General features: G+C 43.2%; 1 protein-coding gene and 1 pseudogene across 3 annotated transcripts in view; both read left to right on the forward strand.

Moving 5' to 3' along the window:
* The first annotated feature begins 7869 nt into the window (after positions 1-7869).
* LOC138848049 (uncharacterized) overlaps positions 7870-26979 on the forward strand; it is a 48516-nt gene continuing 29406 nt past the window's right edge. Inside the window, exons 1-2 of one of the 3 annotated variants that reach the window (XM_070067694.1) lie at positions 7880-8162; positions 10495-10562. The gene's annotated coding sequence lies outside the window, so the exon portion shown is untranslated. Of the gene's footprint in view, positions 8167-10494; positions 10563-26979 lie in introns of all 3 variants that reach the window. The other 2 variants (XM_070067693.1, XM_070067696.1) reach the window with 2 other exon arrangements.
* On the forward strand, positions 19774-20067 carry LOC149119793 (apelin receptor early endogenous ligand pseudogene; annotated as a pseudogene).

The raw sequence follows: 26979 nt of genomic DNA on the forward strand, positions 1-26979 counted from the left end.
AGTGTTGTGTCCAAAAGTTGAGGCAGAGTAAGGCTGTCAAGGCAGGGGTGGGGAGAGGCTGTATTAGCAAGTCAGAGAAACAGGGGACTGCTTGTTGTGTAGGTGAGAGATCAACATGGACATAAGGATTTTTGTCCTTTCTCCATCACTGTGTTTGACAAAGTCAGAATAGAGCAGACTTTGGTGGGAAATTTCTGATATAAATTCTATAATAAAATTTAGCCAATCACAATCTTTTGCAGTTCAGATAGATTTCTGTGGGTGATCCCATGGGACTGCCTGCCCTGCCCATGCAGGAGGTTGAGAGGGCATGGTGCGCTATGCCTCCCAGGAGGGACCCCACAGCCTGGCTGCTGGCAAGTGGCAGGAGCTCCAGGCCCATTTCCTCCATCCCCTCTTCCTGTTGGAAGCCTTGTGGCTATGCTTTTGTGGTTCATAAACAGAGAGCTGATAAGCAACTCCCAGACATGGGCTGGTTGCACAAAGGAGCCCAGGGGCCTATGTGTGCTAAGTGACCTAGAAGTCAATTAGTTGGAGGCCTTTTGGCATGTTGCCCCTTCTGCTCTATAGACTTGCTGTTGCCACCCAAGGTTTTTTCTTCCCCTCTTCCCCTATAAATTCTGAGCCTGATTGCTAGTAAACAGACAGGCTCATCAGGCCTGTCTCCAGTGTTTCTTGTGGAGAGATGCTGTTGTTCTTCCAGCCTGACAGCTGAGGGTCTCACGCAAAGAGACCACAGATGCCAGTCTTTAGATAATGGGATTCATGTTTGGCTGCCTTTCAGCTGGGAACCTGAGGAAATGTCTAGCAAGGGTGAATGCCATAGGAGTTGTCAGAGACCTAGTTGAGAAAATGATGTGCACCACCAATGGCAAAATCCAGCTCTAATGACAGAACTCCCAATCCCAATATGGAGCCACACATTTAGCATCTTTCAAGTCAGCAAGGAGTACTTACATTTTGCAAGAACTCTCAGTCAAGTCTCAAGCTATGTGCATGCCTATATTTGTTTTAAGCAAATATCATTTGTTGGGCCATGTGTAGGAAAGATAAGCAGAATATTAGCCACATTAGGCCCTTTATTCACAAGTTCCAACATCATTACTGGCACCAATTCAGATTTAAGAGGAAGGCAATTGCTAACCTTGGGTGTGCATCTTGGGGAAGGGGCAAAGGAGATGCTGTGTTTCCTGTCTCTTTGCTCATTTTCTAGCCTGCAAACCTTTCTTCTTCTCTAGTAGCCCCAGGCAAGAAATCAGCCTGCTTCACTTGCTCATAGGTTCTTCTTGAAAATCCCATGGCGCGGGCGGCGCCACAGCTCACTAGGCTAATCCTCTGCCTTGTGGCACTGGCACACCGGATTCTAGTCCCGGTCTGGGCACCAGATTCTGTCCAGGTTGCCCCTCTTCCAGGCCAGCTCTCTGCTGTGTCCCAGGAGTGCAGTGGAGGATGGCCCAAGTGCTTGGGCCCTGCACCCCATGGGAGACCAGGAGCAGCACCTGGCTCCTGCCATCAGATCAGCGTGGTGTGCCGGCCACAGCGCGCTGGCCACAGCGGCCATTGGAGGGTGAATCAACAGCAAAAGGAAGACCTTTCTCTCTGTCTCTCTCTCACTGTCCACTCTGCCTGTAAAAAGAAAGAAAGAAAGAAAGAAAGAAAGAAAGAAAGAAAGAAAGAAAGAAAGAAGAAAATCCCATTGCCCACTCTCCCTCTGTCTGACCCTCATTCATATCAGGCATGTGAGTGAACACATGGGACAGCACCCAACATTGCACATCAAGTTGTCATTATGACCCATAACCTGCATACATTAACCAGAATCTCATCTGGTGGTCTCTCAACATCACCCACCCAGCTTGTTGTACTCAATTCAGGCTCCTCTAAGTTCAGAGGAGCATAAGGGGATGGACATGTAGTCAGGAGTCCACCCTGCCTTGCAGGGCTACCCCTGCCACATCACCTTCTGAAAATATTGTTGCTATGGCAACTTTCCAACCTTGAGGCCAGTGCTGCATACTTCCTCTGACTGTAGGTCTACACACATCCCTTGGCCTCATCAGGCACTCCAGGAGCAGACTCGCTCCATGCATACTGCAATGCTGGCCAGACAGAGGCAGGATTAGCTCAAACCACTGCCACCAGTCATCCCTGATGTGTCAACAGCTGCAGCCAGTACCATGAGGCCACAGCTCACAGCACATCTGTGACCATCCTATTCTGTGGGCAGATGTGTGATGTGGCAAGCCTCTGAGTCTTCTGCTGGATCCTTTAACCAATGGGCTCTAGAGGAGCAGGGCCTTTCCTCCCCAAATGTTTTCTACACTGTCAAGACAGTGCCTGCCCAACTCTGGTCTTAGGGGATTTGTCATTGTTCCAGGAGCATGTACTCAGGGGTGGATGGCTGGGGACTTCTGAAGTGTGAACAGGATTTTCTGTGTTTTGTTTTGTTTTCTTTTTTCTTTTTTTTTTTTTTTTTTTGCTTTGTAAGGAGGACTCTATGGTTGAACATGACCAAAGTCCCCTGCCTCAGTTTTCTCACCTTCAAGTACACCCATAAGGTGAGAATAGATTCATGAGTCTTCCATTTACATGACACCTCAAGATTCTGTTCATTCAGCCATTCACATTCACATGTGCCCGGTGATGTGGGGCTATGGGAGGTCTGGTGGCTTGAGAGGTTTATGCTAAGAAGACAAGGTCAGGAATGAGCCTTCCTATGAAAGAGGGAATCTCAGGGTTAAAAAGATTCTGGCTTCAAATGTGGGGAGCTCCCACAGTCCCCTCAGCCAAGGCCAGAGATGATTTTCTCTTTCTTGGTTATGCCTCTCTGCCAAGACATGGGCACTAGGATAGAAGTTGGGAGATCCCAGCCTAGTCCAAGTTGATGATTGGTTTGACAGCCTGCCAGTCAAGATCCATGTGCTGATCCCAGCTTTAGTTACCAAGCTTCTACCTACCATCTGCCTATTTTCATTTCATACCATGGTGTCATTTCTGGGCTCTGCTACCTCTGAGATCTGACTCTTTTTTAAAAAAAGATTTATTTATTTATTTGAAAGTCAGAGTTACACAGAGATAGAAGGAGAGGCAGAGAGAGAAGAGGTCTTCCATACACTGGTTCACTTCACAGTTGGTGGCTGCAATAGCTGGAGCTGCACTGCTCAGAACCCAGGAGCCAGGAGATTCCTCCAGGTCTTCCCATGAGGGTGCAGGGGCCCAAGGGCTTGTGCCATCTGCTTTCCCAGTCCACCGCAGAGTTCTGGATCAGAAGTGGAGCAGCTGGGAATTGAACCAGTGCCCATATGGGATGCTGGCACTGTTGGGGGTAGCTTTACTCTCTACACCACAATGCCAGCCCTGAGATCTGACCTTAATCTGGTGGTTCCTGCCTGATGGGCATGGCATCCACAAATGATATAGGTGATTGTATTCTGCACCCACAACTTTTGTCACATTGTTTTTAATTATCTATGTCCTTGTCATTTGTCCACCAGGACTGAAATCAACTTTAGGGTAATCATGATATTCACATTATTCGTATTGCATCAGTCATACCCAGGAGAGTACCAGGCATAATGTAGACAAGTCACCCCTGTCTCCCTCCCTCCTCTGCTCCTCATTCCCACAGTGCTAGGGGCTCTTCCTCTTCTCCTCCTCCTCCACCCCTCCCTCTGCACAACTACCACCACCATGAGACCCACACACCATGCTCCTCTACTCCCTCTGACACCATACACTCTCCAGTTCCAGTGGATCCTAACAGGATGACATATCAAGTGTGGAGGTTTAGTTGTACTCATGAAGCGAAGCTACAGAGCTCCACTATCACTAAGTGAATTGTGGATGTTGGCCTTGAAAGCTCCGATTCTTGTGCTCAGTTCTATGGTCCTATGACAACTGAGAGCATGGCAGAAATTAAGGAGATGCCTGCCTGCATATCCCATTCAGTTAGGAGCCACAGAGCTCTGCAGCATTGTTGTTGGAGCCCTTTCCATTTATTCACTGCTCAAACCTAATGCTTTCTTTTCTGCTTTGTGTCCATCCACTCATATCAGAATAGCCAGGACAGTGAGTTTTTATGAGTCATGATATGGAGAGCCAGTGGCTAGACACCTTACTTGGACTTTATAATGTGCATTTTGGCTATTCCAGGAAATTGTTTTTTTTTTTTTAAGATTTATTTATTTATTTGAAATAGTTACACAGAAAGAGAAGGAGAGGAAGAAAGAGAGGGAAAGGTCCTCCATCCGTTGGTTCATTCCCAATTGGCTGCTATGGTCGGAGCTGTGTCAATCTGAAGCCAGGAGCCAGGAGCCTCTTCAGGTCTCCCACATGGGTGCAGGGGCCCAAGGCCTTGGGTCATCTTCTACTGCTTTCCCAGGCCATAGCAGAGAGCTGGATCAGAAGTGGAGCAGCCAGGACTTGAACCAATGCCCATATGGGATGCCACACTGCAGGTGGCAGCTTTACCCACAATGCCATAGTCCTGGCCCCTTCCCAAGGAATTTTTTTTTACTTCTTTCCTGCTTAATTGTGCTTTAGTTACCTAAGGTTGATGAATCTATAAATTGTGAATTAGTGAGGTATTCCAAATTTAGCTTTGAAATATATGATTTTGTGGGTTTTTTAACTTAACTTTTTTTATAAATTTTTTTTTTGACAGGCAGAGTGAACAGTGAGAGAGAGAGAGAGAGAGAAAGGTCTTCCTTTTACCATTGGTTAAACCCTCCCATGGCCACCGCGGCCAGTGTGTTGCGACCCGCGCACCACGCTGATCCGAAGGCAGGAGCCAGGTGCTTCTCCTGGTCTCCCATGGGGTGCAGGGCCCAAGCACTTGGGCCATCCTCCACTGCACTCCCAGGCCACAGCAGAGAGCTGGCCTGGAAGAGGGGCAACTGGGACAGAATCTGGCGTCCTGACCGGGACTAGAATCCGGTGTGCCGGTGCTGCAAGTTGGAGGATTAGCCTATTGAGCCACGGCGCTGGCCTTTTTATAAATATTGAGCATTACTACTCCTTTTTAAAAATATTTATTTGCTTATTTATTTCAAAATCAGAGTTACACAGAGAGAGGGGAGGCAGAGAGAGAGAGAGAGAGAGAGGTCTTCTATCTGATGGTTCACTCTCCAATTGGCCACAATGGCCAGAAGTGTGCTGATTCAAAGCCAGCAGCCAGGAGCTTCCTCCAGGTCTCCCATGTGGGTGCAGGGGACCAAGTATCCTCTACTGCTTTCCCAGGCCATAGCAGAGAGCTGGATTGAAAGTGGAGCAGCCAGGTCTTGAACAGGGGCCCATATGGGATGCCGGCACTTCAGGCCTGGGTGTTAACCTGCTGTGCCACGGCGCCAGCCCCTGAATTTTACTTTTTTATTTAGACCTTTCTTATAGAAATGGATTATGTCTTCTAGTTTCTAAGTAACTGCATCATAATGAGGACCATTGTAGATTGTAGCAGTTAAAAATATTTGGCTTGATGATCAACATAAGGCTTATAGATAGTAGCTACCCATGAGATTGTGTGCTGGATTTAGGGGAAGTTTATGTCAGTTGGAGGTAGCCTTTAATTACTGATGAACATGAATGTACTGAGAACTCCTTGTCCATTAAATAATAAAACCCAAATGAAGATTTACACATGAGTTCCCTCCTGCCTTCATCTACCATTGAAATCCTGTTGTTTCTGCCTTTTGGATCTCCCTGTAATCTGTTGCCTCTTCTTCATTCCCACTACCACCATACCTTGGTTCAGGTCCTACTAAATTACCTTTGATATACTTTTTAATTGACCTCTCTGCTTTTTGTTTTTCTTACCTTTGTGTAAAGCCTCTTAGTTCATCCAAACATTTTTCTGATTGCTCAGGTTCTCTTACTCCAATAACTAGGAAAATCATGTGGCTGGTAGTTCTTTCAACACACCACACAAAAGAATGCTCAGTAAATGCTTACTAAATAGTGAATGGAAAGCCTTACAAAGCTAGGGTGAACATTTAACCTGCTTGGCCCTCGATGGTTTCTGTTTATACATTTCAACCCTGTGTCATTATTAATATGTCTCTTTTATTATCAAAGTTGTCTCTGAGCAACAAATTATACATTCATCTAATTGTGTGTGTTATCAAATAGATATCTATTTCATTGTCTCTTCAACTAGGTAGTTATTGGGGATCAGAAATTGTATTTGTTTAATTTTTATAGCCTCATTTATTCATTCAACTAAAAGAATGACTCTATCAAGATGCTGAGTTTCAATGTCAAAGCAAACATGTTTCTTGCCCCCCTGAATTTTCAATCTGGCAAGAAAAAGCAGTCTACACAAAGAATATCACCTGACATAATAAACATTAGTGTGAAATGAATGGATACATTTAAGCATTCCTAATCCAGCAATTCAAATCCCATGAATTAGAATTGACAGAAGTAATCACAAACAGAACTCCATGTCATCCTGCTTCCATTTACATTTCTACTTAAAATCTTAAAAATCAAACACCACAAATATACCTAAGAATGCATAATATTTATATGCTATCTTGATATTAAGCATGAGAAAAATAACCATACAGCAATAGCAATTTTGAACCTCCTTTCTTTTTTAGATAAGTTATAATCCTATGTGTTTCTCTACAGTGAAGATTAGGATTGTAGATACTCTTCCTCTCCCTCACTTTTTATTTTAGAGATGAGAAATCTGGGGTTTTAGAAACTGAGCTCCAAGATAAAAGAAATATTTCTTTTTTTAAAAGAAGATTTTTTTTTATTTGAAAGGCAGAGTTACAGAGAGGCAGAGGCAGAGAGAGAGAGAGAGAGAGAGAGAGAGAGAGAGAAGTCTTCCCTGCACTGGTTCACTCCCCAAATGGCTGCAATAGCCATAGTTAAGCTGATCCAAAGCCAGGAGCCAGGAAATTCTGGGTCTCTGATGTGGATGCAGGGTCCCAGGCATTTGGGCCATCTTCTGCTGCTTTCCCAGGCTACAGCAGAAAGCTGTATTGGAAGTGGAGCAGCAGGGACTTGAACTAGCCCCCGTATAGAATGTCGGTGCTGAAGGCGGAGGCTTAGCCCACTATGCCACAGTGCTGGTCCCGAAAGACTTCTTAAACCAGTATTTCATGTTGGTTGGCCTATAACCTAGACTTTTTTTTACCATACTTCCATGGGCAAATTCAATTCTAATCTCTTTCCACCTCAGCTTTCTCTTTGTAAATTGAGAATATGGTCTCCAGAATTAACCCAAGGTATAATTGATACAAAGTAAGGCATTTACTCTGTTAATCTGGCCCCTAGAAGATACTTGGCAATGTTAGCCCTGTATCCAGTTCTCTTTTTTTTTTTTTTTTTTTTTTTTTTTTTTTTTTTTGTACTTGGTGAATTAGAGGGTGGTGTAAAATGCTTTGAAAAGAACCACAAATAAAAGACACAAGTAAAAATCGTATTCTCAAATCTAGATGTTAAACTGTGCCATGTACACCTGTGCTGAGAGTTACATTGAAATCCTTGTCATGGGTTACTTGAGAGAAGCTGTCCAGGAATAAAGCAGCAGGGGATTTTCCTGAGGGAAACAGCGTGTGTGAGGGAACCGGGATTTGGGACTCAGCAGCAGTGGCTGTCACTTCTTAAGATTTTATTCAAGAAAGGAAGAACAGCAGCTGACCCTTGAGATCTGGGGTGGAAAGGAAGGGAAGGAGGGATGTAAACAAAAGCAAACGCTCTCTGGTTCCCAGCCTGTCTCCACCCACCCCGCACTGAAGCCCTAGGAGAGGGCCAGTAAGTTTATCTAGGAAATGCCCTGGCCTGGACTCCATTTCCCAGAGTCACCCGGTGCTCTAACATTTTCCTCTGTGAACGCCAGTACGTGTGCATGTGGGAGAACGTGCGCATGCGTGCCTTTCCCTGTGGCTCGGGGCTGGGAACAGAAGTTTACTGATCAGAGAGGTCCCTGAGAGGCCGCGCTGCTCCTTCTCCCACATTCACTGGGGAGACTTGCTGTGCAAGTGCAATTGCAGGCGGTTCGGGAGCACACACCCCAGACCTGCCGCCCACTGCTTCTGTGCCTCTGCATCTGCTACCGTGGGCCCCAAGTTCCAGCGACTTCTCCTGTCCCACACTCTCCGCTTTGCTCCCCGTGTGTCCTGAAGGAAGGGGACGTGCTCCCGAGATTTTCCACGGCAAGTATGGAGAACAGGAGGGGCACAGATGTGTGTGTGGGAGAGGGGAGGGTGCGATGGTGGGTGGCGGCTCCCAGACCTCGATCACTTGCTTCTCAGTGATGCTGGGAGCTTCTCTGGCAGAGTCAAGTCTGGGGCCCAGGTGTTGTGTCTCCCACCGCCGCTTCCCAGTCTCCCGATGCTCGGCCAGTCCCACGGGCTGCCTCGCTCAAATTCTCCTTAAAGTACACTGGACGAGGAACGGCACAAGCAGGGCAGTTGAGAGCACGCTGAAGGAAGGAGTCCCATTCCCTAGATTTAAATAAGCCCAGTTCTCACTTTGGGTGGGTCAGAGAATGCCTTGTGGCTGGCCTCCGGCTATATCCCTTGGTAATTCCAGCTGGGCGGGGCTCAGCGGCCCTGAGCCAGAGCCTGAGGCAGTGGAGAGGTGGAGATGGAAGATCAGAGTAGGCTCTGGCTCCTGGCCCCCATGCTGGACCCCACGGACACATTTTCAGCTGGGGCGCTGTGTGTTTGGCTGACTTTCCCAGCAGCACGTGAAGCTTGTGCAGTAGCTTTGTGGATTGATCGCTCCTCCGTGTTTAATTAACAGACTCTTTTTCAATCTGGAGCTTGAGGCCATGGAAACCTAGCTGATTTATTTTTCTGCTTTTCGATTTCTGTCTTCAACCCTTCTTTCTTCTCATGTTATTAGGGATGTGAACTTTTATTACCTGCTGCTAATCCCTTTGCAAAGTGAGAAGTGAACTGAAATTAATGCAAGTCTACCGTGTGAGTTAATAATGAGCTACTTCAAGCTGGATTTTCATAGTGGAGAGCTACAAAAACATAAATACAGAAAAGTATCAATTTTTCTTGTCTAGTTCTTTACAGTCACTCAATGCTCCACCAAGCTGATTATCTTACAGTCCATACGGTTTTAATTAAGGGGGCCAGTTACTTTTTTTTTTTAATTTGACAGGAAGAGTTAGAAAGGAAGGTCTTCCTTCTGATGGTCACCCCCCAAATGGCCACTATGGCTGGTGCACTGTGCTGATCTGAAGCCAGGAGCCAGGTGCTTCCTCCTGGTCTCCCACATAGGTGCAGGGGCCCAAGCACTTGGGCCACAGTAGAGAACTGGACTGGAAGAGGAGCAAATGGGACAGAATCCGGTGTGCATATGGGATGCCGGCGCTTCAGGCAGAGGATTAACCAAGTGAGCCACAGCGCTGGCCAGTTACTTTAAAAAAAAAAATTATTTATTTATTTTAAAGGCAGAGTTACAGAGAGGCAAAGACACACACACATAGAGAGAGAGAGCTCCCATCTGCTGGCTTACTCCCCAGATGGTCACAATGGTGAGAACTGCATGGATCTGAAGCCAGAAGCCAGAACCTTCTTCCAGGTCTCCCACACAGGTACAGGGGACCAAGCACTTGGGCCATCTTCCACTGCTTTCCCAGGCCACAGCAGAGAGCTGGATCAGAAGTGGAGCAGCCAGGTCTGGAACCAGCACCCATATGGTTTTACCCTCTCAGCCACAACACCAGCTTCAAGTTACTTTTCTTATTCTGGGTTCTGTGTTTAACCCCATGACATTTTCAACATGGGAGGATATTAGTGATAGATTTTCAAAATGACTGGTCTGTGGAAGACTTTGTACAAGGTGTTAATGTGAAGACGGTTAAGGAAGAAAAGAGAAAATGTGCCCCTCTCCCCCACAGAGATGCCCACACAGTACGGTAAAAGATGTGGCTTTGGGCTGGCACTGTGGCTCAGTAGGTTAATCCTCTGCCTGTGGTGCCAGCATCCCATATGGGAACCAGTTCGAGTCCCAGCTGCTCCTCTGATCCAGCTCTCTGCTATGGCCTGGGAAGGCAGTAGAAGATGGTCCAAGTGCTTGGGCCTCTGCACCCATGTGGGAGACCCAGAAGAAGCTCCTGGCTCCTGGCTTTAGAACAGTGCAGCTCTTCTGGCCATTTTGACCAACTGGGGAGTGAACCAGCAGAAGGAAGACCTTTCTGTCTGTCTACCCATCTCACTGTAATTCTACCTCTCAAATAAATAAATAAAACATCTTTGAAAAAAAGAGAGATGTGGCCCTGAAAACTATTGCTATAGACTAACTTTCAGTGTAATGAAGTTTTCACTTGATTAACTGAGTGATTCACAGATTCTGTTAGAGTTCTGTTGTCACCAGATTACTAATCTGTGAAACTCATTTAGCATAGTAAGGTTACCTAGGAAGTAAGAATAGAAAGGGAATCCTGGATAGAGGTTGCTAGGGTGACAGCATTCTTCCTCTCAAACCCAGTGTGTTTTGACCTTTTCTCACATGTACTCCCTATCACAGTGTTTGCGAGTGGACAAGCAGTGATGTGTTTCTGCTGAGAAGAGCTGCTTCACACCCAGGAAACAACTGTAAGACACTTTCTCAGCAACTATGTTGTGTGTACATTAATACGAACTTGAAAACAGCCAAGAACAGGATTCCTGGACTACTCAGGCTAACTCACTGTCCTTGGCACATCATTCCCTGCTCTGCAATAAGTTTCTGGCAAGTTCTTTTTTTTTTCTTTTAATTTATTTAATTAGCATAAATTTCCAAAGTACAGCTTATGGACCACAATAGCCTCCCCCCCCCCCCGTGTCTTCCCTCCCATCCACAACGCTCCCCTCTCCCACTCCCTCTCCCTTCCCCTTCACATCACAATTAATTTTCAATTATCTTTATACACAGAAGATCAATTTAGCATATGTTAAGTAAAGATTACCACATTTTGCTCCCACACAGAAACATAAAGTGTAAAATACTATTTGAGTACTAGTTATAGCATTAATTAAACACCTAAGAGTAATTGTGTATTAATTACAGAGCTCAACCAATAGTTTAAGTAGAATATAAAATGCATCTTTTGCATTGTTGTGGCTTCCCCCTGACCTCCCTCCCTCCCGTGGCCCTCCCCTCACCCACTTCCTCTCCCCTCCCCCCCTTCATCACGTTTCATTTTCGGTTACCTTCATATACCGAAGATCAATTTAGTATATACTAAGCAGGGATTTCAACAGGTTGCACTCACACAACCGAACCAGGTATAGGGTATTGTTCGACTAGTAGTGTTGTTTTTGAGTTTCATAGATAAACATATTAAGGACAGAGATCCTGCGAGGGGAGCATGAACCCAGTGACTCCCGTTGTTGATTTAACAATTGGCACTCTTATTTATGACGTCAGCAATCACCCGAGACTCTTGCTATGAGCTGTCTAGGCTATGGAAGCCCCTTGAGTTCACCAACTCTGAATTTGTTTAGTCAAGGCCATATCACAGTGGAGGTTCCTTCCTCCCTTCAGAGAAAGGTGTCTGGCAAGTTCTTTAAAATTTTTAGGAGAGACATATTTCACATGAGAGACATAATCTGGTAATGCAGCAGTGATGTCTTTAAGAAAAGGTGCAATGTGAGGAAGCAGTCTGATGTGTCCATTCATCTTCCCATTAATGACTCTCATTGATGTCTAGCATAGGGTGGCAGAAGCAATCCTCCTTCTGAATTGCATCAAGCCAGGAGGATTCCTCTACAGTTTATCTGAGCTTTCCTTGTATGAGGGAATAACCAAAATACTACATTGTATAGGGTTTTTTTAAATGCATTTTATTTACTTGAAAGGCAGATTTACAGAGAGAAGGAGAGACACAGAGAGGTCTTACATCCATTGGTTCACTCCCCAAATGGCCACAATGACTTGGGCTGGGCTAGGTGAACCCAGGAGCTAGGAGCTTCTTCTGGTTCTCACACTTGATTTCAGGGGCCCAAACACTTGGACCATCATCCTTTGCTTTCCCAGGTGAATTAGTAGGGAGCTATATTGGAAATGAAGCAGCCAGGTCTTGAACCAGTGCCCATGTGGGGTGCTGGCACTGCCAGGGTCTGCTTAACCTACTACACCAGTCCCATGTGCATTTTTCAAAGAGGGGGAGGGGTTAAATTTTTTCTAATATAACTCTCAAAGATTATAATGTGTAGTAGATGATGATTTTGGTTATATTTTGAATTTCATTAAATTTCTATATTTTTTAAGTTAATGAGTACTAGTAGTTATCTTATTTTTTTTAAAGATTTATTTATTTTACTTGAAAGTCAGAGTTACAGAGAGGAGAGGCAGAGAGAGATAAGTCTTCATATGCTGGTTCACTCCCCAACTGGCTACAGTGGTTGGAGCTGTGCCGATCCAAAGGCAGGAGCCAGGAGCTTCTTCTGTGTAGTAGTTATGTCATGTTATCCTTGCTTTGGATAAACAAATTCTCTCCCATCTCTCAGTTAAAATGTTTTTTAAAATAGGTTTATTTTGAGGGCTGGTACTGTGGCATGGCAGGTGAGGCTGCCACCTGCAGTGCTGGCATCCCATATGGGTGCTTGTTTGAGATCTAGCTTCCTGCCGTGGCCTGGGAAAGCAGTGGAAGATGGCCCAAGTTCTTGGGTTCTGCACCGCATGGGAGATCTGACAGAAGCTTCTGGCTCCTGGCTTCTGATAGATCCAGCTCTGGCCATTGCAGCCATTTGGGGAGTGAATCAGTGCATGAAAGACTTCTCTCTGTGCCCTGCCTCTCTGTAACTCTGCCTTTTACATAAATAATTAAATTTTTACATGCTACACCACTGTGCTGGCCCCAAGACCTAACAGGTTTTCTGGGTGCTTATCCTGGGGTTCACTTTGAGCACTAAGCACAGTTATTCTATGTGACTATTTCATGTTCCTTCTTATGGAAAAGTTTTTCTCATGATCTGAGTGATTGGCTACATCTGCCCGTAGTGGAAACTGAAACTTAATTTGGCATTTGAACACCCAGAGTGCTGAGTCCTGTAATCTTCTGAATTTAATCAAAAAATGTGTTTTGAAACATTTGGTCTGTGGGTAGGCAGGGCAGTTTTCCTGGATCCCTGTGAGAATTGATGAACTGATGGTGTTTTTCTACCCCACATTATATTCTGAAATTTACTTCCTTTTATTTTCTGAAAATAACTATATTTGAAATTTGCTCCCCCCTTCTGAAATGTTTGTGCTTCTGTCCTCCTTATAACCATGGACATGAGTAGCCCTTTTCCTTCCCTTTATGATACTACAAGAGCAATGAGACATTGCAGCTCTCTCCCCTGGCAGCACATCTTCCTCAGTACGTCTCTTTGAATTAGACCCTGGGTTAACTTGGCTGCACAAAAGGCATATATCTAAACCCAGTGTACCTAATGAATGAAAGTCATCATAAAATCAATATGCCTTGTAAACCTCTCATCTCTTGTTTTGGAATGTGTTGTGAATGTGTCTTTTATGTCAGTGTCTGTAAGCCAGAGACTTCCCACTTAAGGCAGAAGGCTGCTGAGGGACAGCACAACTGTAGCTTTGCTCTGTTGCTTTACTGTGGCTACTCTCTCACCCTCTTTCTTTATTTTATTATGAATTAAAAATTTTATTTTAAAGGCAGAGTTACAGAGAAAGAGGCAGAGACAGAAGGATGGGGATATTGCATCTGCTGGTTCACTCAAGAGACTGCAATGAATAAAGCTGGCCCAGCCTGGAAGTCCAACCCAGTGTCCCACATTGGTGCAAGGACCCAAGTACTTGTGCCATCTGTTTCTGCTTCCCTAGTTGCATTACAGGGAGCTGGATCAGAAGTGGAACAGCTGTGACTCAAACTGGCACTCATGGGGCTGGCATTGTGGCACAGTGGGGAAAGCTACCATCTGCAATGCCAGCTTCCCAGATGAACAGCTGTTCATGTCCCAGTTGCTCAACTTCTAACCTAGCTCCATGCTGATGGTCTGAGAAAAGCAGCAGCAGATGACTCAAGTGTTGGGGCCATTGTAACCCATGTGGGAGACCCAGATGAAGTGCCTGGCTCCTGGTTTCTGAGTGCTTCAGCCCTGGCCATGGCAGCCATCTCAGATGGAAGATCTCTCTCTCTCTTAGCATTTATTTATTTATTTGCAAGGCAAAGATAGAGAAAGGGAGAGAATGAGAAAGAGATTTTCCATCTGCTGGTCTACTTCCTAGATGGCTGCAATGGCCAAGACTGGGCCAGGCCCAAGCCAGGCACCAAGAGCTTCATCCAGGTCTCCCACTTGGGTATCAAGGACCCAGGTATTGGGCCATCTTCTACTTTTCCAGGGCCACTAGCAGAGAACTGGATCAGAAGTGGAGCAGCCAGGACATGAACTGGTGCCTATACCAGATGTCAGCACTGCAGGCAGCAGCTTTACCTGCTAGTCCACAATGCCATCCCATCTGACTCTCTCTCCTCTCCATAACTCTGACATTTTTTTAAGATGTATTTTATTTATTTGACAGAGTTACTGATATAGAGACAGATAGAGAGGTCTTCAGTCTGCTGGTTCACAGTGGCCAGATCTGAGCTGATCTGAAACCAGGAGCCAGTAGCTTCTTCTGGATTTCCCACGTGGATATAGGGGACCAAGGACTTGGGCCATACTGTGCCACTTTCCCAAGCACATTAGAAGGCAGCTGGATTGGAAGTGGAGCAGCCAAGTCCTGAACCAGGGACCATATGGGATGAGGCCAGTGTCTCAACCAGCTGTGCCACAGCACTGGCCCCCAAAACTCTGACTTTCAAATAAATAAATCTTTTTTAAAGGGTGGACACACATATTGGATCCCAGCATTTTATTTGGTGGTGGTTTAATCCACTGTGCCACAAAGCCAGCCCTACCCTTTATCCTGGTGATTTGTGTGTCAAGATCTGGGTAATATCTGCTGAACAACTGTTGGTATTATGGTAGACTCTTCTGTTTTATTTTGGTTCTCATTTGTTGAGTTTATTTTGGCTGCCACTTTTGGGTAGCAAGCTGTGATGTCATCAGTGGCTAAAGCTGCTGTGTGTTAGGCTGGCACTGATTCTACCTTTCCATTTCTTCAAGTAGAAGTGGAAAATGAAATCCTCTCAAAAGTAACAAGCTACAAAGTAAAAACTGGAAATCAAGCTTCCTTTCTTCTCACCTAACAGACCCAGCTGGTCTCTGTGTTTCTCATTTTAGCCCAAACCTACATCAGATTCCTAGAGCAGAAGGAAGCTTATTTTTTAATGCAGAATTCATAGATGTGGTTGTCCATTCACCTCTGAGAATTAAAGCCATCACTCTGCTTTTTGACTGGTTTTCAATTTGTGGTGGTGCCCTCTCTCACAGGAGGACAGATTCCTCACAGAAGAATACACCTAGGTGGAGAAAACTTCAAGGAGTGGGCTTTCCAAAGTGAAGTAGAATTCTGGCCTGGACATCCTTGAGATCATGATCAGCAGAGTGGGGAAATTCTTAGCTATGTCCATTCACATCCTTTCCTTTTTGTTCATTGTATTCCTCCCTTACATAGTGCTCTGTGCTCTCCTTCTGTTGCACACACACAAGGCATGTCTGTGATTGAGGCTGTTTGTGGACCACTGCAGCATCTGGAGTTGCCTTTGTCTCCATCTCTAACCAGAAACTCAGATGTAGAGTGAGGAGGGGACTGCCAGCCTGCCACACAGGGTTTGGGTCCCTTGCTCCTTTACTTTTCTTCAGTGCAAAAGCAGCCTTAAAGAGAGCCGTACTGGGTAGTATTATTTCTTTTGGATTTGAGTGCTTGGAGAGCAAAAGAAATACATATTTTTTTCCTTATAGAATGGATTGAGGAGGCACTACATAACATCAGCAGCAACTTTCTTGGCTCTTGTTACATGTCAAGATGAGTCAGCATATTTAGGGCCATTTGTTAAATTTTTTAAAAAATTAAAAATATTCATTTATTTGAAAGGCAGAGTTACAAAGAGAGAAAGAGAGATGTAAATCATTTCTCCACTGTTTCACACCCCTAATGGCCACAGCACCTGGGGTTGAAACTGGATTAAAGTCAGGAGCCAGTATCTTCTTCCACATTTCCCATGTGGGAGTAGGAGCATAGGCACCAAACTTTGTAGCTTTCCTAGGCACATGAGAGAGCTGGATCAGAAGTAGAGCAGCTGGGACATGAACTCGTGCACAACATGGAATACCAGCATCACAGGCAACAGCTTTCCCACTATGCTCTACTGTCTTTTTTTTTATTATTATTATTGTTATTATTATTTTTATTTTTATTATTATTATTTGAAAGAGAGAGAGAAGCAGAGGCAGAGAGAGAGAGAGAGGGAGAAAGGCCTTCCATCTTCTTGTTTACTCCCAGATGGCTGCAATGGCTGGAGCTACCCTAAACTGAAGCCAAGAGCCGGGAGCCTCTTCCAGTTATCCCACATGGGTGCAGGGGCCCAAGGTCTTGGGTCATCTTCTACTGCTTCCCCAGACCTTAGAAGAGAGCTGGATCAGAAATGGAGCAGCCGAGACTCAAAGCAGCGCCCACATGGGATGCCAGCAGTGCAGGCAGCAGCTTTCCCTGCTGGGACACAGTACCAGCCCCTCTATCATCTGTTTTATGGAAATATTTAAGGGACATTAGAAGGCCATTCAGGCCCTTCCTGCAATACATTTTGAAATAATGATTGACAGTCCACAAGACTGCTTCCAAAGGGAGAGAGCTGCAGGGACAGGGAGGCAGTGATGTTGAAAGGGTATGAGGAACAAGGGAAGATGGGAAGGCCAGAAGAAATCTTGAAAAGTATTCCAAAGGATAAAGTAATAGGACACAGGTCATTTGTGCAGGTTTCTATTATAGGGTTTTCCTTTTTTTTTTTTTTTTTTTAATTAGAGATAATTTCTAACATAATTTGTGATATACTGGACTCACTTTTCAGTTTTCTTCTTACAGATAAGATGTGCTTATAAGATATAGAGGGGCTGGTACTGTGGCTTTGTAGTTTAATCCTCTGCCTATGGCACTGGCATCCTATATGGGCACTATTCTAGTCCCAGATTCTCCTCTTCTGATCCAGCTCTCTGCTATGACACGGGAAAGTAGTAGAAGATGGCTCAAGTGCTTAGGCCCCTGTACCCAAGGAGGAACAGAGAAGAAGCTCCTGGCTCCTGGTTTCAGATCAGTGCAGCTCCATCTGTTATAGTCATTTGGGGAATGAACCAGCAGATGGAAGACTTTTATCTCTGTCTCTTCCTCTCACTGTCTATAATTCGACCTCTCAAATAAATAAAATCTTAAAAAATAAGATGTAGAGAAGTACTGGAATTAAATGCAATAGTACACTCCTAAATATGCAGTTAGCATTAATTTTTGTTGAGAAAGGGATGCGCTTGGCTTTATGTGTGTCTTGCTTAGAGCAGAATTTTTATGACTGAATTTGAGATAATTAAAAATCAGTTTCATAATTGAAACATTGACCATTTTTACTGCTGCAGCCTCCCCCTCACTCTGTATCCCTATGCAGATAGTCCACATGAAGATACAGCAGAAAGAGAGGCCTGCATATCTGGAGTAATGCAAATATGCCCTTTGCTTAAACCAGGGGATTGATCGACTGGAGTTCTTTGAGATTCAGTTTGCATTTTTCTGTAGAGTAAAATATAGTGATTTGGGTAAAGTATCTTGTCTTCTAGTAGATGATTCCAATTGGCTTTCTTATCCATCTACCTGGCATCACAGGTGATTCCCGAGACAGGTGTTGGGCTCTATGGAAAAAAAAAAAAAAAGTAGCCTTTTCAGAGTTGATGTATTTCTCCTGGAAAATTGGAGAAATATTTTGTAAGAAGCAGTTCATGGAGGAAGTGTACTTCCCTAGAAATGAGACAGAAGTGATTCCCTTTCCTTGCCTCTCCCTGAGCTAGTTTCTGAGGCTGATTGATCAGGCCAAGAATGCTAATATTTATAGGCCAATTATGAATGATGCATGTTTGTCTTACACATGAGATGTCTACAGATCTGTTTCTCAAGGCCTTTAAGATAAAATAAGAAAACTTTGCAACAAAAGAGAAGGTTGGCATTGCCTGTTGCCTTGGTCTAGGATCTGTGCATTTATTACCCACTTAGTACTCTGACTCCTGTTGTGCGCATCTCCTGATGGTTCTTTTTTGGCCATTCCTGTGTCCAGATTCCTTAATGGGTGACAATCTTTGGCCAGACTGCCAGTCTGATAACTCAGCCCAAATTGGAGTTGACTAGTTTGTGTAGCCACTTCAGGATTAAGGTGGTCCAAAACTGCCAGTGCCCAATGACTGGGCTGCCTTTATGCTCACTCAAGAGATAAGACTCTGGGCACAGGTCCCAAGTGGTCCTCTTCCCTAGATCTCCTTGGTGAGCAGGCTGATTCTCAGGTAGGCAGGGAACTTGTTGGCTCCAGATTTCTGTTTTGCACTCATCTGGAAAATATTTGAGTTTTCTCTTGGATCTCAAGAGTCCTGAGTAGGGAGTTTTATTTTGTATTGAGATGTGTCTTTATAAAGACAGGTGTCACTGAAGACTGTGTGTCCTCAGAATCAACTGAACTCACCCAGGCCTGCATGGAGTTTTGGGATCCTGGCTTCAAGCTGAACATTGCCTGCTGTTGTGAGCATTTGGGTGTGTACCAGAAAATGGAAGAAATCTCTCTCCCTCTACCTTTCAAATAAAATGAAAAACAGATAAAAATTGGAAAAAGTGTGCTTTGCCTTGTGTCCTAAGGATAAAGTAATTACTGTTGTTATAGGTAGAACTCATTTGTACACTTCACAAATACTCACAAATCTCAGGTTAAAGGCTTGGTGGTCACTACTGGCTGGGCTGCCTACTCAGCTCCCATTCTGTAATGCATCCCCTTCCATCATCTGCAGTTTACTTTGGGTGCTCATAAAACACCAAACTGCCTCCTGACTTTACATCCCTATGTTCTTTATACATAGCTGGACCACAATCTCATTTTCTTTAGCAGTATGCTAATTTTTATGAGTACTTCATAGGCAAAGAATAATGGGGACATTTTTTTTTTCTGAGCTTTTTCCCTAAGTGGTTTATTTTATGAAGCTGATTCTGGGTACTGTATAGAACTTTGCTGGACCAGAAGTTGGGGTGCAGAGGTTGACACTAGAGAAATAGGGCTAGCACTGTCACTTCCACCCTGCAACCTATGCCTGCCTTTGGATTCTGCTTTCATAGAGTGTTGGAATGAGGCAGTAGTGATGCAATAAAGGAATGAACTTTCAATTGTTAAACATTTTTATTTTTATTAATGCAAAGAGAACAGATTGCATAAGATGGTAATTCCAGAAGAACATAACCATACTTTTCTATTTCCCCCTCCTTTCTTCCTTTCTCTTTTTAAGGATTTAATAAGCTGGCTTTTTTCCCTAACCTAGTCTTTACCCTTTCACCTCCAGCCTTCCTGTCCATTTGTTCCTACTTTACAATCTAGTACTTTAAGCTTTTTTCCCCCTTCTTTCATGCATGTTTTTGCCTACTCCTACTCCAATTCCAAAGAAGGAAAAATGAATAAAAATCATGAGATATTGATTCAAAGACAGGAATCCTATCCAGAAATACAGAAAAAAAGTTACTTCCTTTTTCTTTTTATTAACAATTTATTTATTGATTTACCTTTCTGGAAGAGGCAGCTGGAAGTTCTCCGAGGTCTGTCCTTAGAATGTGAGGAGAGCCAGAGATATTGGATAGACTCTTTACAGTCTGTTTTACTGTGAGAGATGTTGTTCCACTTGCCTGTGGCAGAAAAAAATGAGATTTCAATGATTTTTTTATGTATTACTAATTTTTATGATGAGTTTCTTCTTTATCAATGGATAGAGACCTGTCAAATTTACTATGAGCAAAAAATTTCACAGACACAACTGCTTCCAGAGGAGATGAATGACTCTCCATTCCCATGTGGCCTTCCCCTGAGATCTCCAGGTGGCTTCTCTTGGTCTCCTGGAAGCAAAGAGAAGATTCCAACCATAGAAGAAGTTCACTATGACTGTGGTGTTGTTCCTTGGAAGTTCCTGCCAGAAAGTAATCATTTAAGAACACCAGGGGCGTTTCATTAGTTTCACAGGACTCTCTTCTTCCTGGCTTCAGTGGAGAGGAAAAATAACCACAGTTGAAGCATGATTCTAGGCAAAGCACAATTATTTATCTGCATAACAAAAATCCTCATGTTTTCCTGCACATTGTTAGTCTTACATGGGTTAGAAAAAAATGCCATTTAATGTCTTAGAACTCTCTAATGTTAAAAAGTGCAAGAATTAAAAATTGCTATTATTTTATGCTCTTATAATGCTGCAAAAGCATTAACATTGTGCATTTCTGGGTGATTTGGAAACTAAATTCAAAATCAATTACGTTGACTGGCTTTGCAGAGTAGGAAGAAAATAATTGGTTTATTAATTATTTATAAAGAGAGACTATGAAATAAGCTATTCATTGGTACCAATTGTCTAAGCTTTAGTGTTTATGAAACTGATTTATTTATTTGTTTGTTTGTTTATTTATTTATATTTGAGAGAGTTATAGACAGTGAGAGAGACAGAGAAAGGTCTTTCCGTTGGTTCACTCCCCTAATGGCCACTATGGCCAGTGCTCTGCCGATCCGAAGCCCAGAGTCAAGTACTTCCTCCAGTTATCCTGTGTGGGTGCAGAGAACCAAGCACTTGGGCCACCCTCCACTGCCCTCCTGAGCCCAGGAAGAGGAGCAAATGGGATAGTACCCAGCACCCCAACTGGGACTAGAACCTGGGGTGCTGGTGCCACAAGTGAAGGATTAGCCAAGTGAGCCATGGCATCAGCCTATGATTTATTTTATTTTATGAGCTATGTCCACTTGAAGTTGTGAAAGAAAACATACAATGGTGGTTGTAATTCACTTTAACAGACTTTTTGAAGGATTTTGTTTATTTCTTTGAGAGGCAGAGTTACAGACAGTGAGAGGTAGAGACAGAGAGAAAGGTCTTCCATCCACTGGTTCACTCCCCAAATGGCCACAACAGCCAGAGCTGCTTGATCCAATGCCAGGAGCCAGATGCTTCTTCCTAGTTGCCCATGGGTGCAGGGGCCCAAGCACTTGGGCCACATTTTACTGCTTTCCCAGGCCATAGCAGAGAGCTGTAGTGAAAGAGGAGTAGCTGGGACTAGAACCAGTGCCTATATGGGATGCCAGTGCCACAGGTGGAAGATTAACCTACTGTGCCATGGCACCGGCCCCACAATTCTCTTGAAAACAGAAACATTTATTCCTGAGTCTTTTGATGAGCTAGGCCAATGAAGTCCTGACAGGGCACATATGTCTCTAGAATTAGAGGAGTGCTCATCATTCTCATACTGTGTTGTGTTGCTGTTCAGCCTGTGACAGTGACATGGAAATAAAAAACCAGATATTCAGCATGTGGTTACCCCACAAGGAGTCTTATCTTGTCTGCATCTAAATAATTTTGATAGCCAGGTGTGTTTTGTTTTTTGTTTTTTGTTTGTTTTTTGTTTTTGGACAGGCAGAGTGGGCAGTGAGTGAGAGACAGAGAGAAAGGTCTTCCTTTTGCCATTGGTTCACCATCCAATGGCTGCCACAGCTGGCACGCAGCAGCCGGCGCATCGTGGTGATCCGATGGCAGGAGCCAGGTGCTTCTCCTGGTCTCCCATGGGGTGCAGGGCCCAAGCACTTGGGCCATCCTCCACTACCTTCCCTGGCCACAGCAGAGAGCTGGCCTGGAAGAGGGGCAACCGGGACAGAATCGGGCGCCCCGACTGGGACTAGAACCCAGTGTGCCAGTGCCGCAAGGTGGAGGATTATCCTAGTGAGCCATGGCGCCAGCCGCCAGGTGTTTTTAAGTTGCTAAATATTCTCCTAATTTGTATTTATTTGAAGACTATTAACTCAGTATGACAATTTTTGTTATAATAATTTTATTGCCAATAAGGAATTTACAAATTCATACCTTGACTAGAAGTTTTACTTTGTAACAATCACAGACTAGCAGAAGTCATAAACCATTAACCCTCATTTTTCTAAAATAAGAGGTTGTAATTAATATAAATATTTAAAGAATATATTTTTTAAGATTTTATTTATTTATTTGAGAGGTAGAATTACAGACAGAGGGAGAGTGAGAGACAGAGAGGAAGGTCTTCCTTCCATTGGTTCACTCCCCAGATGGCTGCAATGGCCAGATCTACATGGATCTAAAGCCAGGAGCCAGCTGCTTCTTCCTGGTCTCCCATGCAGGTGCAGGGGCCCAAGCACTTGGGCCATCTTCCACTGCTTTCCCAGGCCATAGCAGAGAACTGGACTGGAAGAGGGGCAGCCGGGACTAGAACCGGTACTCATACTTGATGCTGGCACCACAGGCAGAGGATTAACCTCTGCACCACATCACCAGCCCCAAGTACATGAAGAATTTAGAACAGAAAATCTACCAACCTCATGGAGTTTATCTCCCTTTCAAAACTTTTAATAACCTTTGGGATGGAGAATGCTAATTTAAGGTACTGTAATTAAGTTCACACAAACAAAAGATGTTTTAGGATGTTTTCCTTCATTATTTAAGTTAGATACTGTTAGGAAATTCTAGATTATTTTGGGGATAAATTGTAACTTCTTTTCACAAGTGTATTTGAGTAGAAACACAAACTTTTATAATCAATTGTTTATGTTTAAAACAAATGCTTATGTATGTTTTGTATTAAAATAACAGCATTTTATGAAGTTTAGATACATTTTGTTCAATACAAGCCTATACTTTTTTTTTTATTTAAAAAGAATCTTTGTATTCATTTTTTTAACACAGCAAACTCAGGTGACACAGTAAGTCCATAATTTCCCACAAAATTCATAAAGTTAACAACTGAGTATCTTAAGTCTTATAAATCTTCTGAATCATTCATAGTTATGCACTCGATGGAACGTACTCCTCAGCAGCTGAGAAGAATCTTAACTTAAAAGCACCAACTCTTCAGGCATCTCTACAGACCTTTATTTTTCATTTTCTAAGACATGCAGTCAGACTGCTGATGCAGCAAATACCAATTCACCTTAAGCTGAATGGATAAGAAAAAGCATTTGGGAAACCAACATTCTTAATATTAAGTCTGAAAGCATTTCTACCTCTTTACTGAATGACTTTCCCTTCTGTCAATGTTAAACTCTAATGAATAAAAATTGTGTTTTGAACATAATTTTTTCAGGTTAATCTAGCACTTTAGGACATTTGTATTTGTTTTATAAGCCTTAAGGAAAACAAAAAGGTAATCTCTAATCTAGACAATTCTGGACTCTTTCATTAGATTTAGAATTTTACAGCAAAGTAATATGATCTGTCCAAATATTATGCCTTTTAAAAAATTCTCTTCATGTATGTAAATTAATAAAACTTATTTCCAATATATATTTTCTGTGTTTTCATTTGCTGAAGCAGGGTTCAAAGGGTGTTTTTAGGATCTTGCCAACATCAGCCCTATGTACCCATAAATTATTGGAGCCATTAAATGGACAATAAAACTGGTTGAGGCTACTGATGAATGCTTCAAAAGGAATCTGAATCTTTTCCAGGTGTCTTTTTAGGCCATTAAGGCGATTGATAACATCCCAAAACCCTGTAGTTTGGAACATACACCCTAGCAGTTTGGACCCTACACTTTAGCCAATCATTTTAAAAAGCATCAACCCCAAAACCATCTAACCACCTTTACTAGGTCTATTCCCATCACTGGATTTACTAATCAATTTTAAGAGATGTTCTTTAAATTCCCACAGAATGAGATGATTTGCTGAATGGTGCTATAATATGTAGAATGTCTCTGAAAACTTTATATAAACCCCACAAAGTATATGGGATGGGTCCTCATCAGATGACCACTGTGATGATTGGAGGAGTGGACCCTAGATCAAGCTAGAACAATAAACCTCTTTGCTTTTGCATCACTGAAGTCTCTCATTGGGATAATTGAGTCCCATCCAAGTTCGGTCTAACAGAAAGAGAGTTGGCCTCTGCCATGTGCTAGTTCACTCCCCAAATGGCCACAATGGCCAGAGCTGTGCTGATCTGAAGCCAGGAGCCAGGAAATTCTTGCAGGTCTCCCACATGTGTGCAGGGGCCTAAGGACTTGGGCCATCTTTCTACTTCTTTCCCAGGCCAGAGCAGAGAGCTGAGTCAGAAGTGAGCAGCTGGGACTTGAACTGGAGCACATATGGTGTGTCAGCACTGTAGGCCAGGGCTTTAACCTGCTGCACCACAGTACCAGCCCCCCAACTATTTATTAAGAGCTCCTAACTGACCTGTTAATTTTGATAAAAATTTATGACACTCAGGAGTTTTATTATGAATCTTCATTCTAGTTTGCATGGCATATAAATGACCCCCTTCATGAAATACATAATGATCAAACAATGGCTGACAACAAACACCCCTCAGAGCAATTCTTGAGCAACTATTCAGTAATAAGCCACCACAGGGTCCTACTTGTCATGCTCCTGAACCATCAGGTGATGCTGTATGTTCTTTTATTTTTAAAATTTTTTTATTTTATTTTTTTTATTTTGACAGGTAGAGTTATAGACAGAGAGAGAGAGAGAGAGAAAGATCTTCCTTCTGAATGTTGTTGGTATTTTGATTGAGATCATGTTGAATCTGTAAATTGCTTTTGAGGGGCTGGCACTGTGGAATAGTAGTTTGAGCCTCTGTCTGTGGCATTGGCATCTCATATGGATGCCAGTTTGGGTCCCAGCTGGTCCTCTGATCAGCTCTCTGCTCATGGCCTAGGAAGGCAGTGGAAGATGGCCCAAGTGCTTGTGCTCCTGTATCCACATAGGAGATGAGGAGGAAGCTCTTATCTCCTGGGTTCAGATCAGCCCAGCACCAGTCATTACAGCTATTTGGAGAATTAACCAACAGTTAGAAGGCATCACTTTTTGTCTCTCCGTATCTCTGTCTATAACTTCTTCTCAAATAAATAAATGATTGTCAAAGTAAAATTAAAAATAATTTCTATTGGTAGGATGGGAATTTTGATGATATTTGTTCTTCCAATTTATGAACATCAAAGATTTTTCCTTTTTTTGTGTTTTTTTTCTTTAATGTTTTGTAATTTTTCTTATAGAGATCTTTCACACCCTTGATTAAATTTATTCCAAGGTAATAAAAAATTTTATGGTTATCGAGAATGGCACTGATCTGATAAGTTATTTTTCAGCCATGGCATTTTTGTGTATATAATGGTTATTGATTTTTGTGTGTTGATTTCATATTTTACAACTTTGCCAAACTTTCTTGTGAGTTTCAATAATCTCTTGGTGGAGTCTTTTGGTTTCCCAATATTTAGGATCATGTCATCTGCAAACAAATTATTGGACTTTCTCCTTTCTAATTTGTTTTCCTTTGATTTCTTTTTCTTGCATTATTGCCATGGCTAAAACTGTCAGTAGTGTATTGAACAGCAGTAGTGAGGGAGAGCAACTTTGGTTTCAGATCTTAGTGGAAATGCTTCCACGATTTCCCATTCAATATGATGTTGGTTGAAGATTTGTCATATATTGCCTTGATTGTGATAAGGAATATTCCTTCTATTCCCAACTTGCTTAAGGTTTTTATAGTGAAAGGCTGTTTTTTATCAAATACTTTCTCTTCATCTATTGATCATCATGTGGTTTTTATTCTTTAGTTTGCCAGTGTCACATATCACATTTATTGATTTGCATATGTTGAACTATCCCTGCATACCATAGGTACATTCCACTTGGTCCAGGTAAATTATCTTTATGATCTGTTGTTGCATTTTATTAGCTAGTTTTTTGTTGAGAATTTTGGGATCTGTGGGTATCAGAGATATTGTTCTTTAATTCTCTTTCTCTATTGTATCATTTTCTGGTTTACAAAATAAGGTGACACTGGCCAAATAGAAGGAGTTTGGGAATACTCTTCTCTTTCAATTGCTTTGAATAGCTTAAGGAGAATTGGAATTAGTTTTTTTTTCTTGGACAGGTAGAGTGGACAGTGAGAGAGAGAGAGAAAGGTCTTCCGTTGCCATTGGTTCACCCTCCAATGGCTGCCACGGCCAGCACGCTGAAGCCGGCGCATCGTGCTGATCCAAAGCCGGGAGCCAGGTGCCTCTTCTGGTTTCCCATGGGGTGCAGGGCCCAAGCACATGGGCCATCCTCCACTGCACTCCTGGGCCATAGAAGAGAGCTGGCCTGGAAGAGAGGCAACTGGGACAGAATCTGGTGCCCCAACTGGGACTAGAACCTGGTGTGCCAGTGCCACAAGCTGGAGGATTAGCCTATTGAGCCACGGCACTGGCCAAATAGTTCTATTTTTGAAAGTCTGGTAGAATTTAGCAGTGAAGCTTTCTGGTCTTGGGCTTTTCTTTGGAGGGTTTTTGTTACTGATTCAATATCTGTTTTGGTTTTTGGTTTTTTTAGGCTTTCTATATGTCTTCATGGCTTAATTTTTTTACCTAGCATGTGTCTTGATTTCTTCCAGGTTTTCTAATTTGTTGGTCATTGCATGTGATGCCCACATTCTATATTGCAGTGCTAATCTAAGTTTTCAGTGTTTCACTTCCAAACTAGTTTCCTGCTTAATATCTCTGAGAAGCATGGGGTAGTGGCTCAAATTCTTCAGTTCCTTTCACCTAAGTGCAAGATCTACTACTTATTAGGGGACCTGAGAGCCTGGTCCAGCCATAGCTGTTGCAGACATTTAGAGAGTGAACCAACATATGCAAGACCTCTCTTCCTCTCTCTCTTCACCCACTTTCTGTGTGTTTCTCTGCCCTTTCTAAAATCATTTTAAAAGTTATTTACTTCTTCATTTGAAAATCACAGTTACAGAGAGAGAGAGAGAGACATAGATCTTCCATCATCTGTTTCACACCCCTGGTTTCTCCAATGGCTGGTGAAGGGCCAGGTTGAAACCAGGAGCGTCTTTTGAGTCACCCATGGGGGTGGCAGGAGCCCAAGTA

Source organism: Oryctolagus cuniculus, chromosome 21 (assembly GCF_051225735.1).
Source record: "Oryctolagus cuniculus isolate XC-2025 breed Fujian yellow rabbit chromosome 21, ASM5122573v1, whole genome shotgun sequence".
In the NCBI taxonomy this organism is placed as follows: domain Eukaryota; kingdom Metazoa; phylum Chordata; class Mammalia; order Lagomorpha; family Leporidae; genus Oryctolagus; species Oryctolagus cuniculus.